This window comes from Rattus norvegicus, chromosome X (genome assembly GCF_036323735.1).
Source record: "Rattus norvegicus strain BN/NHsdMcwi chromosome X, GRCr8, whole genome shotgun sequence".
NCBI lineage: Eukaryota > Metazoa > Chordata > Mammalia > Rodentia > Muridae > Rattus > Rattus norvegicus.
In genome coordinates this window covers 31,124,949-31,144,078 of record NC_086039.1, presented here as the reverse complement: position 1 = coordinate 31,144,078, position 19,130 = coordinate 31,124,949, and the positions used below count along the sequence as shown (strand labels likewise).

The 19,130-nt window shown below is 38.6% G+C and overlaps 2 long non-coding RNA genes across 12 annotated transcripts in view; both read right to left on the bottom strand.

Annotated features, from left to right (window-relative positions):
- Window positions 1-7: 7 nt before the first annotated feature.
- LOC120099236 (uncharacterized) lies at window positions 8-9,614 on the bottom strand. Of its 2 annotated transcripts, none has more exons than XR_005498301.2 (3): window positions 776-9,614; window positions 606-678; window positions 8-149 (listed from the first exon to the last, which is right to left on the bottom strand). It is a non-coding gene; the product is annotated as an uncharacterized LOC120099236 (long non-coding RNA). The 2 variants fall into 2 exon arrangements; XR_005498302.2 differs by lacking the exon at window positions 606-678 and having other exon boundaries at window positions 776-5,714; window positions 5,857-9,614.
- An 8,119-nt stretch (window positions 9,615-17,733) lies between these two features.
- The window catches only part of LOC103690816 (uncharacterized), a 30,430-nt gene continuing 29,033 nt past the window's right edge, over window positions 17,734-19,130 (bottom strand). For all 10 annotated transcript variants that reach the window (XR_010061359.1, XR_010061356.1, XR_010061364.1 and 7 more), the window contains one exon: window positions 17,734-19,057. This is a non-coding gene — a long non-coding RNA (uncharacterized LOC103690816). The remainder of the gene's footprint in view (window positions 19,058-19,130) is intronic.

Below are 19,130 nucleotides of genomic sequence, written 5' to 3'. Positions count from 1 at the left end.
AGCACCTATACGAAAAATGTGGGTAAGAAAATCAGAGTAGCATTATCATCATCTCCTGTCCGAGTCAGAATCATTCTGGAACTCACCCAGATAAGGAGAATTTTGTTCTTGAAGATCTCTTTGAGACACCTTGAAGTTTTGACCTGTCTCTGAAAATACACCAAGAAAAACCCATTACATGTAAGTCTCACACTACCTGTCTTCATTAAACGTCCAGAGGTCACGATTCATTTTGGAATCTGTCTACTCTACATGGATACTTATGGAAGGCCATGGACACAGCCTTATAAAACTCTTAGATTCCTAAGTGTAACTCTATAAAAAAATCACTCTCCATCAATATCAAAGTGATGAGCAATCAAAAATTTAATGGGGCTATTGATTTTTCTTCCATGGTAGATGTCAAATTCACAATCTGTATACACTACAATTTTGTTCTTGCATATAATATTACTCATATTGGAGTATTAAAAGGTAGTCATGACAAAAATATTCAGGAATACTCAGATTCCCCTATGAATCATTATAGAAATATGTACATGACAAAGGTCTAAAGTGACTTATATTCCTTTATATCTGCACATTAGTTAAGATAATAACAGTACCTGTGGATAAACCATGGGCTGGGCTAGGCACACGTGGCTCCTCTATCTGAATGTTAGTGATCAAGTTGTCTGCCTGAATATTGAAGATCAGACACTATTATTACATCATCACTTGTGTGGTTAGGAAGAAAGTTAGGTCAGTATCTCAGAGATCATTATGTGTTCATTACCTGTGAGAAACCATAAGCAGCTCCTTGTAAGGCAACTTTATCAGTTCAGCTATTTATGAGACTCATGTTCACAAACTTTATGTTCAAAGCCTGCCTTGGTTACAGGACCAGTCCAACAGCATCCTGGGTAACTGAGTAAGACACTCACTGAAAAAGAAATGATAAAAAGGAAAAGTGTGGGCATAGAATTTAGAACTAGAGCATCATCAGTACTTATGCCAGGCTCGTGTTCAATCCCTGCCACTCCCACACACCGAAGAAAAGAAAACACGAACAAATGTATTTCTGGATATAATTTCCCTGCCAGGATGCCTGATATTACCTTGTCCACCTCCATTGTTTAACTCCAACTGGATGTGAAGCAATTCAACAGTAATGCATTTTTAGAGGACATGCTTTTTGGACAAAGCACTTACAAAATATGCTAGGCTTAGTCCTATGTTCAAGATTAATAATGATAGAAAAAATACACAGATTCAGCATAAAATATCTGTACCCTAGAAATCAGGTAAATTTGTCTTCTGTCAGACCGCAAAGGACAAAATCATTTCAAACATGACAATCAGCCACAAATGCATGCTACACAAAGCAGATGACTTTCCCTGTAATTCTCTTAACATCAGCATTTCCCTCAACACCAGCAACATTCCTCTTGATGATCCTTTTTGGTCATTGCAGTCCGGACTTCCTCTGAAAGTCAGGAAATATATATCCTGACACAACTATTTAGTCATTTTCTTGTCTTTCACGTAGAGTTATAAATGTTCAAATCATTGTATTATTTCTGAATTTATCTGGGGCACCAAAATATTTGCAGTAGTAAGGCCTGTGTTCTAGTTTGCTTTCCATTGCTGTGACAAACACCATGATGCAAACCTTGGGGGAAGGAAGGGATGAAGGTTCCTGGTCAGTTAGTGGAGCATAATGTCAATTCCAGACTTTACTTCATGGACTTGCTTTACTTCTAAAACTATGTTTCAAAGATCTACAGCAACACAGAATTCGGGAGTTTCCTCGGTGGATATAGAAGTGAAGATACGATAGTCTGTACTGTGGTTTGACCACCTCGACATGCAACTGCTTATTGGTAAGATTTTGTCAAGAATATTTCTGGTTCTACTATGTTCATTTATAGGAAATTTGTTACCAAAGACCAACAATGTGTCTGAGTTTACCAGGAAAGCTTTTTGATCACTGCTACAGGACACTTAACTTCACATTTTTGCATGTTAACTGCATCCTTTCCTGAGTGGAAACCTGCAATTTTGTTGTTTAATATCATTACTGGCAATTCTGCAACTGTGCTGACTAATCAAAATTCATCCAGTCCCTTAACATGTACATCACCACCACTTGTGTACAAGAAGATCAGACACCATGGGTCTTGAACGCGGTCTTCTTCAGCACTCACCTGATTGCCATCCCTACTCTCTCCCATAGCTATTTGAATCTGTGTAACCCTTTGACCAGTCTTAGAAAGATATATCATTCCCCAATTATGATACTTGAAGATTTTCAGAATTGGAAGGTCAGTACCATGAAGTAAAGATTGCTCTTTAGCAAGGAAACAAGCAGAGTTAGGCGCATCATCACCATGTAGCTATGGAAATGAGTCCAGATGTCCTGTGCAATGATTCAGGATCATACCGAAACCTACCCAAATAAGAACAATGGTACAGTTGAAGATTTCTTTGAGGCACTGTGATATAATATATCTCAGAAACACATGGAAGAAAATTAATTGGTAACATGTTTCACTCTCTCTCTGCATATAAAAATTCTTTTTCTTTTTCTTTTTTTTCTTTTTTTCTTTTTTTCGGAGCTGGGGACCGAACCCACGGCCTTGTGCTTGCTAGGCAAGCGGTCTACCACTGAGCCAAATCCCCAACCCTCATATAAAAATTCTAAATCTATTTCATCACTTTGGGATCCATATAACTTATATAAATTCTTGTGGATAACTATGGAAAGAACTTTAGTAGGAAACTCTTGATCTTCTGAGTATCAATTTTAAAAATTCCACCATAAATATCAAAGTTATAGACACAAGGAAAAATACATAGAACCCCAATTATTAATCTATTACTGTGAACATTTAACACAGATATAGTCTGCCAGCAAACATATGATGAAATTTGATGTGTATAAGGAGTTAGGACATTATGAACATATATACCATGTTGCAGAAATATTAGTTAGCCTTAAGTAATTATGATCACATTAAAAAATATGAGACTGTCTAATATGAATAGTCCCACCTCATACCTGTCCATAACGGACATGGAACGGGCCACCTTAAAAAAAAAGAAACATAAAATTACTGGTCTAAACACACTTTTGTTCTGTATCTGGATATTATTCTTCAGCTATACTGTGGTATGACAGCTTTCTCATTTGCTTTGTTATGAGAAATGTTTGGGCAACAATTTCTTAGTGATCTCTTTGAAAATGTAAGAAAACATGAGCTAAGACTGACATGCAGACTAGATCACAGCTATTTGGGAGGCTGGACAGGAAGAAAAGAAACCCAGGGACTATCTGGGCTCCCAGGCTAGCCTGGTTAGTATAGAGAGATCCCTTTTCAGAACAAAAAATAGAAAATTGAGAACTCAGGATACAGCTCAGTGGTAGAGTACTTACCTGCTATATGGAAAACACTAAATTTAAGCCACATAACTCCTCTCCACAAAAATAAAGAAAAATAAAACATATACAAATGTGTTCTTTGTTACAAATTACCAAGACCCTGTCTACAACCTTAACCACTACCATTGTTGCAAAAATCTTTGACTCTAGCTAGATACTTGAATAGCTTTGAGGTGTATGTATTTTCAGGACTGTATATCATCTCTTAGTAGCTGGTACTTGGTTCCTGGTAAATATGCTAGACTTAGAGTCAATATTTCTTTACCCTATAAATTTATCCTTAATGGAATTGCTAAGAACAACATACATTTGTGCCTGAGTACCTACCACAAATGTACACTTACCAAAGGTTTCTGGAACATCAACTATACTTAGCTATAAAAATTAAATGTATCTATGTTATTAATATGGCATTTTCAACACTCCCTTGATGCCAGTAATGTGTTACTTAATGATCTAGTTTGGCCATCTCTGAAAAGTACATGGAAAATTATACAGCATATTCCTTTTCCTTTATGTACAACTGTAAATCCCCATATTACCAGTACATTTCAGGATACACCTATAATGCCAGGATATTTACATTCTACTCAAATAAAACATCACAACAGAATTAGTCTCTTGATGGGCTATACCAAAATTCCATGGTGAATATATCAAGGATATGTGCTATTAAAGTTACCAAAATCCTTGCTTATATCTTTATCACTGTGTATATCAAATGCACATGACTTATCAACAAGGATATAATACAAGCAGATACTTTCATATAAAATCAGAGAGATGCATTGGGGTCTCCCAATAATGAAGGAGACATGGGAAAATCCCCACAGTACTCATCAACATCCATTCAAAAATATGAAGTTTTTTTGATGAATGAATAGAATATCTTCTTATTCCTGTACACTAGCCAGAACCTTGACAGGAGACTGCAAAGAAACATGGTATCTTGGCATTAGCAACCACCTCCACAGAGACATGGATATGAAGTTAAGATTATCTTCATTGTATCTGACAAACTTATCAAGTATTATTAACAAGGTTCCTCTAGGAAGATTTTTTTTCAGAGCAACTATGTTCTCTTGTAGGGAAGCTGTTTTATTACACCCAAATGTATTTAAGGCCACAGCTTTCTCTATAAGAATACCAGATCATTGTCTTCTCCACTACCCATGTCATGGCATACCTTACTTTACTTCTACTTGGATATTTGAATTTATGGCCAATATTTTAGTTGTATTAATGATCAGGAGAGTACATCGTTTCCTAAGTGTATATCTGCAACACATTCAATGCTTGTCACTACACTGGTACTTTTACAACATTGACAGTTAATCATGACATAGAGTACTCCTCAACAGATATATTTCCAATACAGCTTTCTCATTCCCTACCTGAACAGCAATAACACAGCATAGCAACATAAAGAATAAGGGACAACATCACCACTTTATTGTAACTAGGATAATTAGCAAGGCTCTATAGAATAATATTGTCTTTATGGTTATTATCCCTTGACCTCTCTTTAAAAGATACACTCTGAATACTCTACATAGTATATGTGAGTCTAAATATCATCACATCCATTCACAATTCTTGGAGACTTACAGAATTTCAAGGATTAGAGTCATCCTTCATACAAGAACTTTGGAACTCTTAAAACAATACCCACTAAAACACAATGGGCTTTGTCACCATGATTCATGCTGTGAACATTATTTGAGTTCGTGTATGCACTTCTGTCCTTACATAGGTAAAGATAGATATTACCCGTTGGAAAGATATAAGAACATGAAGCTTTCGTTGTTATGGTCAGGTTCATGTTTTAACCGCATATATGTGAAAAGGAGAAGGAAATGTAAGAGTGATTGGAGAAATTCCGCATGTACACTGGAAAATTAAGCCTTAGTGATTTTTCAAGCACTGCCATATGCTACCCAAAATCATACTAGCACTACCCCCACAAAATGTAGTGATACTAAATCACACACAATTCCTAATTGACCTAGATAGAGAAGATTGCATGATCTACAGTGTGGTATGTCCACTTTATTATTTCCTAAATAATTAACAAGGAGGGATATGTCAACAACATATTGTGATCATTATGCTCTCTTAAAGAAAACATGAACACCAAAGTCAGAAAAATATGTTATCAGGAAACACCTTGTTGTGCCAAATTCCTGAACACTTCTTTTCCCATCACTATTATCAAGCAACCTCTTCCTGGATACTTGGATGGCTTATAATTTGACCACAATTCAACAGCAGCAATCCTTTCTTGACCTGAAATCTAAAAGTACATTATGATTAGTACTGACCATTCAAAAACAATGTCAGTGAACCATGGCACGATCAAATCTTCCACATTTAGTTTTATATAAATCATACTAATCTATTTTCTCAAGATTTATTAAGTATTCTAATATTCTAACCTGAGCCGCTGCAACAACGGACACCGAGGAGCTGTGTTTGCTGAGAGTGGTGCTATCCACCTGTTGGCCTAGTACTTGGAGGAAAAGAAGTTATCTTGAATTACATAGCAAGTTCAACACCAGCCTGGAGTGAATGAGACCCTGCCTCAAACAAACAAAAAAACAGAAATCAAATAAAAGACAAAAACGTAAAGAAAAGAAGAGCTGGCTTATTGCCATCAGCACCCACTATGTAGATGAACATGATGTTTTTAAATTCAGGATTCAGGATCATACTGGCGCTTACCAGACAGGAACACCTGTAATTGTGACAATTTCTTTGATGCACTCTGAGGTCTTGTCTCAGAGAAAAGCATACAGGACAACCAGTTTATAACCTAAGTCAGTCTGCCTGTTAAATGTTAAATGAAGACATGTTAAATGTCTTCAAGTTGCGACATGAATTCAAGATCCATCTACTTACTCCATCTGGATATTTGTAAACAGCCATAGACAATTTGTAGAATTTGTACTCCATTGAGAAGATATCTACAGTTCTACTCTTGATGGCACACAATAAAAATTTCATGGAATCTTGCTAATGACTCTATCATAGTGAATAACGAGTTCACATTATCTGTCAGCCAGCATATACCAGTGTATGAAAGTATAATGCAAAAAATGAGGCAGATTTCTTATGACTATATTAAACACATTTGCATATTGTCCAAGGGGGTAAAACACTACCTAAAAACAATGCATAACAAACTCACCTTAGGCACAGAGGCCTCACCTCCTCTCCTGAATAATGACGATCAGGTGACCTGCACTGCATAAGACCTTGTATTCCCTTCCTCTTCTGAGTGGTATTTTCATTGTCAAACTAATAGGATTTGAAATCACCTAGAAGACCTATATCTTTTGAGGAGTTTCTAGAGGTTCAATCTAGAAGGGAATGTGGCTGGCACCATCACAAAGGCTGGGGTCCAAGGAAGCAAGGAAAGTGAGTAACACACTTGCAGAACCTATAAGGAGATCTGAGCTGTACCTGCTTATGCAGGATTTTAACCCAAGCTAGTTTGGAGGCTCAGGCAGGGCTATTATAAGTCAGAGTCCTATTGTATGATGACTGGTGAGAAACATGTCGAATCTACCTTGCTATTTTAATGAATTCAAAGTGAATGTGTTGTGAAGAGGGTCCCCACTTTATTCAGTGAGTACACCCCAGTACCACAGACCTACAATGAGCCTCAAAGACCAGAAGCAATGACAAACAGGACACAATGCCTCAACATTCAGTTTCAGCATAACGTTTTCCAATCACATAAAATGTAAACTTTTATAAACATTACTATGGGTAACATTGTTTCCTATCTGCATATCTACCAGAGACATACCTGCAAAAAGCACTACAAAAATTGTCATTTAGCTGAAACGAATCTGGAAATTACTCACCTATTCTATGAATACATTAAACTCAGTACTTGATTTAATATTATGAATGCTCTCCTTGATGAATTATTTTGTGGCAATCTGAGAAAAACAAATTGTGAAAATCTACTTCTACTTTTAATACCCTGTAACAGGACAGCATCTATGTTCATTATCTCAGCAGTTCCTGCCATCATACACAGAATCTTGTATAGAACCTTTCTGCTTTTGGCAGATAATGTATTGTAAGTGAACAGTCACTGTCACAAGCATTCAAATATGAAAGTTATCTGTAATGTTCTTATGCCTCTACTATATTGACTTAATTATGAATTTTTAATAATGATGACTATAGTAAAATCTTATGATATCAATAATATTAGTGAATGTTTTAACTTCCTACATGCTATGAGATGTATGAGTGTTAGAAATGACATCAAATATTTATCTATGGGTAGAAAAGACCAAAATAGTATGGTATCATCTTATTATGTGTATAGCAGTTAAGATATCAATAGCGTAGCTGTAAAAATACAAAATCATGGTAAAATAGGATAGGTGCATTCTTCTCATTTATTTGGAGATCAGACGACATTCATTGAAATATGAAGACTCTATCTTGTTATTCCCAATATCTAGTTATCATTTTTCTGGGCCACTTTTTCTCTTGAGGCAAATCTGAAATTATAAGTGAAAGTGTGTTTAAGGATACAGCTTGTTCTACTGGGACTTCCCTCCCCATTTCTACCCTTTTAATTATTGCGAAAGGATATTTCACTCTGCTGCAGTCCTAGGATTAATTAGAGCTTAACAATAATTCCAGGAACATCCGTCCTTTCTTAATTGAATACCAGTGAAACATGATTTTTATTAAATCTTACAATTCCAGCAAAAGAGGATACAAGCAAGCCCTCAACATTCAAACTCAACATCTACTTCTTTTCCGTATTAAAAATTAAACCTTTTACTAGTAAAAATTGTTAGACTTCGTCATCTTTTCCTATCTGAGCATGGTTCCAGAAGGGTTAAGAATTTCTTTAATGCACACTTAAATATCTATGAAGATCATGTATCCCATGCTGTGCTTTTTGGTATAAATCTTCTTTTACTTGAATATCATTAATATTCAGGTTGATATTATTTCCTGGTTCATTGTGATGTAGGAATAAATACATTATGGCAAACCTGTTTGATTCTAAATGATTCTGGCTTCATTCTAGAGGAACACCTACATGTCCCAGTAGTTGGTTTAGCACTTAAGGATCCAATGGCAACATTTCACTACCAGTAGACCTATGCAGACAGCATTCTGAGGTAATTCAGAATTTTTACTGTCTTGAAAGGATATTTGTAAAATTCAATACCAATGTACTGCCAAAAATTCAAACAATCAATATTTCAGTGATGGATACTCTAAGAGTTACTCAGACCCTTCTTTATGTATCTATCATCACAAGTATTAAATGCATATTAGTCCCAGAAAAGATACAATAAAAACTAATGCTTACCTGTAATATTAGGAAGACTTTCATTGTTATTACCATACAAGCCAGAAACAGGAAGATATGAGTGCTCCAAAATATTCACGAAATATACATTTGTGAAAAATATCTAATATATCAATCAGTATGATAATCTCACACTTCAATACTAGCTAATACCTTAACAGGATACCCACAAAAGTATGTTTATACAGAGTTAGGTCCAGTCTTATTATCATCCATGTGGAAAGAGAAGATCACTTCCTACACTGTGCTATGACTGCTCTATCACTGACATTATCTGGGGCTATTACCATGGTTACCTCAATGTTCTATAGATTGGAACTTGAAAAGTAAACAGGAAAAAGTATGTTTCAACTAAGACATATTCTACCTTGATACTTGCCCATTCTGTCTACAAGTATTATTATGGATACTTTTACATTATTTGGAGACTTTAAATGGTTAGACATTAACAGTATTGTTGGTCAACTCCATTCATTCTTTCTCATCTAGGTGCTTCGAAAAAATCCCATGCTTACTGCTGGGCTAGTGATGCTATAACAATTACAGTTAACACAGACAAAATAATTCCTGGACCCTCCTAGGCAAAACATCAATTTTCTCCACACCAAGGCAGCCTTTTGGTTTCTAGAACTGGTAAGACCAAAATCCTTTCCTTCCTGAACTCTAGCAACAAAACTCTGATGATGGCAGGGTCATCAAAATTATTTTCTTTTTTTTTTTTATTAACTTGAGTATTTCTTATATACATTTCGAATGTTATTCCCTTTCCCGGTTTCCGGGCAAACATCCCCCTCCCCCCTCCGCTTCGTTATGGGTGTTCCCTTCCGAACCCTCCCCCCATTGCCGCCCTCCCCCCATAGACTAGTTCACTGGGGGTTCAGTCTTAGCAGGACCCAGGGCTTCCCCTTCCACTGGTGCTCTTACTAGGATATTCATTGCTACATATGGGGTCAGAGTCCAGGGTCAGTCCATGTATAGTCTTTAGGTAGTGGCTTAGTCCCTGGAAGCTCTGGTTGCTTGGCATTGTTGTACATATGGGGTCTCGAGCCCCTTCAAGCTCTTCCAGTTCTTTCTCTGATTCCTTCAACAGGGGACCTATTCTCAGTTCAGTGGTTTGCTGCTGGCATTCGCCTCTGTATTTGCTGTATTCTGGCTGTGTCTCTCAGGAGCGATCTACATCCGGCTCCTGTCGGTCTGCACTTGTTTGCTTCATCCATCTTGTCTAATTGGGTGGCTGTATATGTATGGGCCACATGTGGGGCAGGCGCTGAATGGGTGTTCCTTCAGTCTCTGTTTTAATCTTTGCCTCTCCCTTCCCTGCCAAGGGTATTCTTTTTCCTCATTTAAAGAAGGAGTGAAGCATTCACATTTTGATCATCCGTCTTGAGTTTCGTTTGTTCTAGGGATCTAGGGTAATTCAAGCATTTGGGCTAATAGCCACTTATCAATGAGTGCATACCATGTATGTCTTTCTGTGATTGGGTTAGCTCACTCAGGATGATATTTTCCAGTTCCAACCATTTGCCTACGAATTTCATAAACTCGTTGTTTTTGATAGCTGAGTAATATTCCATTGTGTAGATGTACCACATTTTCTGTATCCATTCCTCTGTTGAAGGGCATCTGGGTTCTTTCCAGTTTCTGGCTATTATAAATAAGGCTGCGATGAACATAGTGGAGCACGTGTCTCTTTTATATGTTGAGGCATCTTTTGGGTATATGCCCAAGAGAGGTATAGCTGGATCCTCAGGCAGTTCAATGTCCAATTTTCTGAGGAACCTCCAGACTGATTTCCAGAATGGTTTTACCAGTCTGCAATCCCACCAACAATGGAGGAGTGTTCCTGTTTCTCCACATCCTCGCCAGCATCTGCTGTCACCTGAGTTTTTGATCTTAGCCATTCTCACTAGTGTGAGGTGAAATCTCAGGGTTGTTTTGATTTGCATTTCCCTTATGACTAAAGATGTTGAACATTTCTTTAGGTGTTTCTCAGCCATTCGGCATTCCTCAGCTGTGAATTCTTTGTTTAGCTCTGAACCCCATTTTTTAATAGGGTTATTTGTTTCCCTGCGGTCTAACTTCTTGAGTTCTTTGTATATTTTGGATATAAGGCCTCTATCTGTTGTAGGATTGGTAAAGATCTTTTCCCAATCTGTTGGTTGCCGTTTTGTCCTAACCACAGTGTCCTTTGCCTTACAGAAGCTTTGCAGTTTTATGAGATCCCATTTGTCGATTCTTGATCTTAGAGCATAAGCCATTGGTGTTTTGTTCAGGAAATTTTTTCCAGTGCCTATGTGTTCCAGATGCTTCCCTAGTTTTTCTTCTATTAGTTTGAGTGTGTCTGGTTTGATGTGGAGGTCCTTGATCCACTTGGACTTAAGCTTTGTACAGGGTGATAAGCATGGATCGATCTGCATTCTTCTACATGTTGCCCTCCAGTTGAACCAGCACCATTTGCTGAAAATGCTATCTTTTTTCCATTGGATGGTTTTGGCTCCTTTGTCAAAAATCAAGTGACCATAGGTGTGTGGGTTCATTTCTGGGTCTTCAATTCTATTCCATTGGTCTATCTGTCTGTCTCTGTACCAATACCATGCAGTTTTTATCACTATTGCTCTGTAATACTGCTTGAGTTCAGGGATAGTGATTCCCCCTGCAGTCCTTTTATTGTTGAGGATAGCTTTAGCTATCCTGGGTTTTTTGTTATTCCAGATGAATTTGCATATTGTTCTGTCTAACTCTTTGAAGAACTGGATTGGTATTTTGATGGGGATTGCATTGAATCTGTAGATTGCTTTTGGTAAAATGGCCATTTTTACTATATTAATCCTGCCAATCCATGAGCATGGGAGATCTTTCCATCTTCTGAGGTCTTCTTCAATTTCTTTCCTCAGTGTCTTGAAGTTCTTTTTTTTTATTATTATTATTTTTTTTTATTAACTTGAGTATTTCTTATATACATTTTGAGTGTTATTCCCTTTCCCGGTTTCCGGGCAAACATCCCCCTCCCCCCTCCCCTTCCTTATGGGTGTTCCCCTCCCAACCCTCCCCCCATTGCCGCCCTCCCCCCATAGACTAGTTCACTGGGGGTTCAGTCTTAGCAGGACCCAGGGCTTCCCCTTCCACTGGTGCTCTTAGTAGGATATTCATTGCTACCTATGGGGTCAGAGTCCAGGGTCAGTTCATGTATAGTCTTTAGGTAGTGGCTTAGTCCCTGGAAGCTCTGATTGCTTGGCATTGTTGTACTTTTGGGGTCTCGAGCCCCTTCAAGCTCTTCCAGTTCTTTCTCTGATTCCTTCAATAGGGGACCTATTCTCAGTTCAGTGGTTTGCTGCTGGCATTCGCCTCTGTATTTGCTGTATTCTGGCTGTGTCTCTCAGGAGAGATCTACATCCGGCTCCTGTCGGTCTGCACTTCTTTGCTTCATCCATCTTGTCTAATTGGGTGGCTGTATATGTATGGGCCACATGTGGGGCAGGCTCTGAATGGGTGTTCCTTCAGTCTCTGTTTTAATCTTTGCCTCTCCCTTCCCTGCCAAGGGTATTCTTTTTCCTCATTTGAAGAAGGAGTGAAGCATTCACATTTTGATCATCCGTCTTGAGTTTCGTTTGTTCTAGGGATCTAGGGTAATTCAAGCATTTGGGCTAATAGCCACTTATCAATGAGTGCATACCATGTAAGTCTTTCTGTGATTGGGTTAGCTCACTCAGGATGATATTTTCCAGTTCCAACCATTTGCCTACGAATTTCATAAACTCGTTGTTTTTGATAGCTGAGTAATATTCCATTGTGTAGATGTACGACATTTTCTGTATCCATTCCTCTGTTGAAGGGCATCTGGGTTCTTTCCAGTTTCTGGCTATTATAAATAAGGCTGCGATGAACATAGTGGAGCACGTGTCTCTTTTATATGTTGAGGCATCTTTTGGGTATATGCCCAAGAGAGGTATAGCTGGATCCTCAGGCAGTTCAATGTCCAATTTTCTGAGGAACCTCCAGACTGATTTCCAGAATGGTTTTACCAGTCTGCAATCCCACCAACAATGGAGGAGTGTTCCTCTTTCTCCACATCCTCGCCAGCATCTGCTGTCACCTGAGTTTTTGATCATAGCCATTCTCACTGGTGGGAGGTGAAATCTCAGGGTTGTTTTGATTTGCATTTCCCTTATGACTAAAGATGTTGAACATTTCTTTAGGTGTTTCTCAGCCATTCGGCATTCCTCAGCTGTGAATTATTTGTTTAGCTCTGAACCCCATTTTTTAATAGGGTTATTTGTTTCCCTGCGGTCTAACTTCTTGAGTTCTTTGTTTATTTTGGATATAAGGCCTCTATCTGTTGTAGGATTGGTAAAGATCTTTTCCCAATCTGTTGGTTGCCGTTTTGTCCTAACCACAGTGTCCTTTGCCTTACAGAAGCTTTGCAGTTTTATGAGATCCCATTTGTCGATTCTTGATCTTAGAGCATAAGCCATTGGTGTTTTGTTCAGGAAATTTTTTCCAGTGCCTATGTGTTCCAGATGCTTCCCTAGTTTTTCTTCTATTAGTTTGAGTGTGTCTGGTTTGATGTGGAGGTCCTTGATCCACTTGGACTTAAGCTTTGTACAGGGTGATAAGCATGGATCGATCTGCATTCTTCTACATGTTGCCCTCCAGTTGAACCAGCACCATTTGCTGAAAATGCTATCTTTTTTCCATTGGATGGTTTTGGTTCCTTTGTCAAAAATCAAGTGACCATAGGTGTGTGGGTTCATTTCTGGGTCTTCAATTCTATTCCATTGGTCTATCTGTCTGTCTCTGTACCAATACCATGCAGTTTTTATCACTATTGCTCTGTAATACTGCTTGAGTTCAGGGATAGTGATTCCCCCTGAAGTCCTTTTATTGTTGAGGATAGCTTTAGCTATCCTGGGTTTTTTGTTATTCCAGATGAATTTGCATATTGTTCTGTCTAACTCTTTGAAGAACTGGATTGGTATTTTGATGGGGATTGCATTGAATCTGTAGATTGCTTTTGGTAAAATGGCCATTTTTACTATATTAATCCTGCCAATCCATGAGCATGGGAGATCTTTCCATCTTCTGAGGTCTTCTTCAATTTCCTTCTTCAGTGTCTTGAAGTTCTTATTGTACAGATCTTTTACTTGCTTGGTTAAAGTCACACCGAGGTACTTTATATTATTTGGGTCTATTATGAAGGTGTCGTTTCCCTAATTTCTTTCTCGGCTTGTTTCTCTTTTGTATAGAGGAAGGCAACTGATTTATTTGAGTTAATTTTGTACCCAGCCACTTTGCTGAAGTTGTTTATCAGCTTTAGTAGTTCTCTGGTGGAACTTTTGGGATCACTTAAATATACTATCATGTCATCTGCAAATAGTGATATTTTGACTTCTTCTTTTCCGATCTGTATCCCCTTGATCTCCTTTTGTTGTCTGATTGCTCTGGCTAGAACTTCAAGAACTATATTGAATAAGTAGGGAGAGAGTGGGCAGCCTGGTCTAGTCCCTGATTTTAGTGGGATTGCTTCAAGTTTCTCTCCATTTAGTTTAATGTTAGCAACTGGTTTGCTGTATATGGCTTTTACTATGTTTAGGTATGGGCCTTGAATTCCTATTCTTTCCAGGACTTTTATCATGAAGGGGTGTGGAATTTTGTCAAATGCTTTCTCAGCATCTAATGAAATGATCATGTGGTTTTGTTCTTTCAGTTTGTTTATATAATGGATCACGTTGATGGTTTTCCGTATATTAAACCATCCCTGCATGCCTGGGATGAAGCCTACTTGATCATGGTGGATGATTGTTTTGATGTGCTCTTGAATTCGGTTTGCCAGAATTTTATTGAGTATTTTTGCGTCGATATTCATAAGGGAATTTGGTCTGAAGTTCTCTTTCTTTGTTGTGTCTTTGTGTGGTTTAGGTATAAGAGTAATTGTGGCTTCGTAGAAGGAATTCGGTAGTGCTCCATCTGTTTCAATTTTGTGGAATAGTTTGGATAATATTGGTATGAGGTCTTCTATGAAGGTTTGATAGAATTCTGCACTAAACCCGTCTGGACCTGGGCTCTTTTTGGTTGGGAGACCTTTAATGACTGCTTCTATTTCCTTAGGAGTTATGGGGTTGTTTAACTGGTTTATCTGTTCCTGATTTAACTTCGATACCTGGTATCTGTCTAGGAAATTGTCCATTTCCTGAAGATTTTCAAATTTTGTTGAATATAGGTTTTTATAGTAAGATCTGATGATTTTTTGAAATTCCTCTGAATCTGTAGTTATGTCTCCCTTTTCATTTCTGATTTTGTTAATTTGGACACACTCTCTGTGTCCTCTCATTAGTCTGGCTAAGGGTTTATCTATCTTGTTGATTTTCTCAAAGAACCAACTTTTGGTTCTGTTGATTCTTTCTATGGTCCTTTTTGTTTCTACTTGGTTGATTTCAGCTCTGAGTTTGATTATTTCCTGCCTTCTACTCCTCCTGGGTGTATTTGCTTCTTTTTGTTCTAGAGCTTTTAGGTGTGCTGTCAAGCTGCTGACATATGCTCTTTCCTGTTTCTTTCTGCAGGCACTCAGCGCTATGAATTTTCCTCTTAGCACAGCTTTCATTGTGTCCCATAAGTTTGGGTATGTTGTACCTTCATTTTCATTAAATTCTAAAAAGTTTTTAATTTCTTTCTTTATTTCTTCCTTGACCAGGTTATCATTGAGTAGAGCATTGTTCAATTTCCACGTATATGTGGGCATTCTTCCCTTATTGTTATTGAAGACCAGTTTTAGGCCGTGGTGGTCCGATAGCACGCATGGGATTATTTCTATCTTTCTGTACCTGTTGAGGCCCGTTTTTTGACCAATTATATGGTCAATTTTGGAGAAAGTACCATGAGGAGCTGAGAAGAAGGCATATCCTTTTGCTTTAGGATAGAATGTTCTATAAATATCCGTTAAGTCCATTTGGCTCATGACTTCTCTTAGTCTGTCTACATCACTGTTCAATTTCTGTTTCCATGATCTGTCCATTGATGAGAGTGGGGTGTTGAAATCTCCCACTATTATTGTGTGAGGTGCAATGTGTGTTTTGAGCTTTAGTAAGGTTTCTTTTATGTATGTAGGTGCCCTTGTATTTGGGGCATAGATATTTAGGATTGAGAGTTCATCTTGGTGGATTTTTCCTTTGATGAATATGAAGTGTCCTTCCTTATCTTTTTTGATGACTTTTAGTTGGAAATTGATTTTATTTGATATTAGAATGGCTACTCCAGCTTGCTTCTTCTGACCATTTGCTTGGAAAGTTGTTTTCCAGCCTTTCACTCTGAGGTAGTGTCTGTCTTTGTCTCTGAGGTGTGTTTCCTGTAGGCAGCAGAATGCAGGGTCCTCGTTGCGTATCCAGTTTGTTAATCTATGTCTTTTTATTGGGGAGTTGAGGCCATTGATATTGAGAGATATTAAGGAATAGTGATTATTGTTTCCCTTTATATTCATATTTGGATGTGGGGTTATGTTTGTGTGCTTTCATTCTCTTTGTTTTGTTGCCAAGACGATTAGTTTCTTGCTTCTTCTAGGGTATAGCTTGCCTCCTTATGTTGGGCTTTACCATTTATTATCCTTTGTAGTGCTGGATTTGTAGAAAGATATTGTGTAAATTTGGTTTTGTCATGGAATATCTTGGTTTCTCCATCAATGTTAATTGAGAGTTTTGCTGGATACAGTAACCTGGGCTGGCATTTGTGTTCTCTTAGGGTCTGTATGACATCAGTCCAGGATCTTCTGGCCTTCATAGTTTCTGGCGAAAAGTCTGGTGTGATTCTGATAGGTCTCCCTTTACATGTTACTTGACCTTTTTCCCTTACTGCTTTTAATATTCTTTCTTTATTTTGTGCATTTGGTGTTTTGACAATTATGTGACGGGAGGTGTTTCTTTTCTGGTCCAATCTATTTGGAGTTCTGTAGGCTTCTTGTATGTCTATAGGTTTCTCTTTTTTTAGGTTAGGGAAGTTTTCTTCTATGATTTTGTTGAAGATATTTACTGGTCCTTTGAGCTGGGAGTCTTCACTCTCTTCTATGCCTATTATCCTTAGGTTTGATCTTCTCATTGAGTCCTGGATTTCCTGTATGTTTTGGACCAGTAGCTTTTTCCGCTTTACATTATCTTTGACAGTTGAGTCAATGATTTCTATGGAATCTTCTGCTCCTGAGATTCTCTCTTCCATCTCTTGTATTCTGTTGGTGAAGCTTGTATCTACAGCTCCTTGTCTCTTCTTTTGGTTTTCTATATCCCGGGTTGTTTCCATGTGTTCTTTCTTGATTGCTTCTATTTCCATTTTTAATTCCTTCAACTGTTTGATTGTGTTTTCCTGGAATTCTTTCAGGGATTTTTGTGTCTCCTCCCTATGGGCTTCTACTTGTTTATTTATGTTTTCCTGGAATTCTTTCAGGGATTTTTGCGATTCTTTCAGGCATTTTTGCGATTCCTCTCTGTAGGCTTCTACTTGTTCTCTAAGGGAGTTCTTCATGTCTTTCTTGAAGTCCTCCAGCATCATGATCAAAAATGATTTTGGAACTAGATCTTGCTTTTCTGGTGTGTTTGGATATTCCATGTTTGTTTTGATGGGAGAATTGGGCTCCGATGGTGCCATGTAGTCTTGGTTTCTGTTGCTTGGGTTCCTGTGCTTGCCTCTCGCCATCAGATTATCTCTAGTGTTACTTTGTTCTGCTATTTCTGACAGTGGCTAGACTGTCCTATAAGCCTGTGTGTCAGGAGTGCTGTAGACCTGTTTTCCTCTCTTTCAGTCAGTTATGGGGACAGAGTGTTCTGCTTTCGGGCGTGTAGTTTTTCCTCTCTACAGGTCTTCAGCTGTTCCTGTGGGCCTGTGTCTTGAGTTCACCAGGCAGCTTTCTTGCAGCAGAAAATTTGGTCTTACCTGTGGTCCCGAGGCTCAGGTTCGCTCGTGGGGTGCTGCCCAGGGGCTCTCTGCAGCGGCAGCAACCAGGAAGACCTGTGCTGCCCCTTCCGGGAGCTTCAGTGCACCAGGGTTCCAGATGGTCTTTGGCTTTTTCCTCTGGCGTCTGAGATGTGTGTGCAGGGAGCAGTCTCTTCTGGTTTCCCAGGCTTGTCTGCCTCTCTGAAGGTTTAGCTCTCCCTCCCACGGGATTTGGGTGCAGAGAACTGTTTATCGGTCTGTTTCTATCAGGTTCCGTTGGTGTCTCAGGCAGGGGTCCTGCCGCTCCTGGGCCCTCCCCCACGGGAGCCCAGAGGCCTTATACAGTTTCCTCTTGGGCCAGGGATGTGGGCAGGGGTGGGCAGTGTTGGTGGTCTCTTCTGCTCTGCAGCCTCAGGAGTGCCCACCTGACCAGGCGGTTGGGTCTCTCTCTCCCCGTGTCTGGGAGCAGAGAGCTGCTGCGGGCCGGGATCCGCTGCTGTGGGACTTCCGGTAAAACCAAAATTATTTTCTTTTACAAAATGATCAGATACCTTCAGTAGTGATTTAAGCCCATATCAGCATTTTCTTCAATACTTGCTTTGTAACTTAATAGCTACCCTGGGTTGACATACTATGTCTTGACAAGAACCTGTAAAATATATTATTATGTAAGTATAAAAGGACACAGTTTGGAACCATCCACCTGTGTGGAGCTCATCAATTTACTCAGCTCCTTGGGGGGCTTCAGGGTCAAGGCCACTGGCAAACAACACATTTTTGTATGGAATACCTGAAATATTTCTGTGGTGACTTGTGTGGCTAGCAAGATCTGATCATTATTACCTTGGTATGTACAGTCCACTGCTTATGGGACCAAAGGGTCCCATTCCCTACCTAAGTACCTGTAAAGAAATCATGGCAATGTGTGTGAAGTGCACCTATATCACTTTATATCTGGAGATCAAATGGTTTATGTTTTATTTCATACACATTAGGATTTACCTGCAAAGTGCCAATATCAGGCACTTACTAGCAATTTGTCATGCAGACTGGACTTATCACAAGATTCTGAAGAAGATGTTATGAAATATATTTTAGAGATAATTTACTTTATACCAGGTTATCTCAACTACAGGATACGTCCATTCTACCTTGATTTTTGTAATTATCCAAGTTCAATATCCATGTAAGAAAGCCATGTTGTTTTGACTATACACTTGTAAGCAGTTGACAGACTGGGCCATCAGGGGGGAAAATCATAAATGCTTGAATATCTTCATGGTCCCAAAATTCTTAGGATTCTACATAAATATTTTCATATATTTCAATACCATGGATGCTACAAGTGCCAGAACTTCTCTATTTCATAATATCTGAAATAAATAAAAGTGGCAGATGCTCTCATCAGTAACCAGGTAACTGAAGCTAGATGTAACATACTATGAC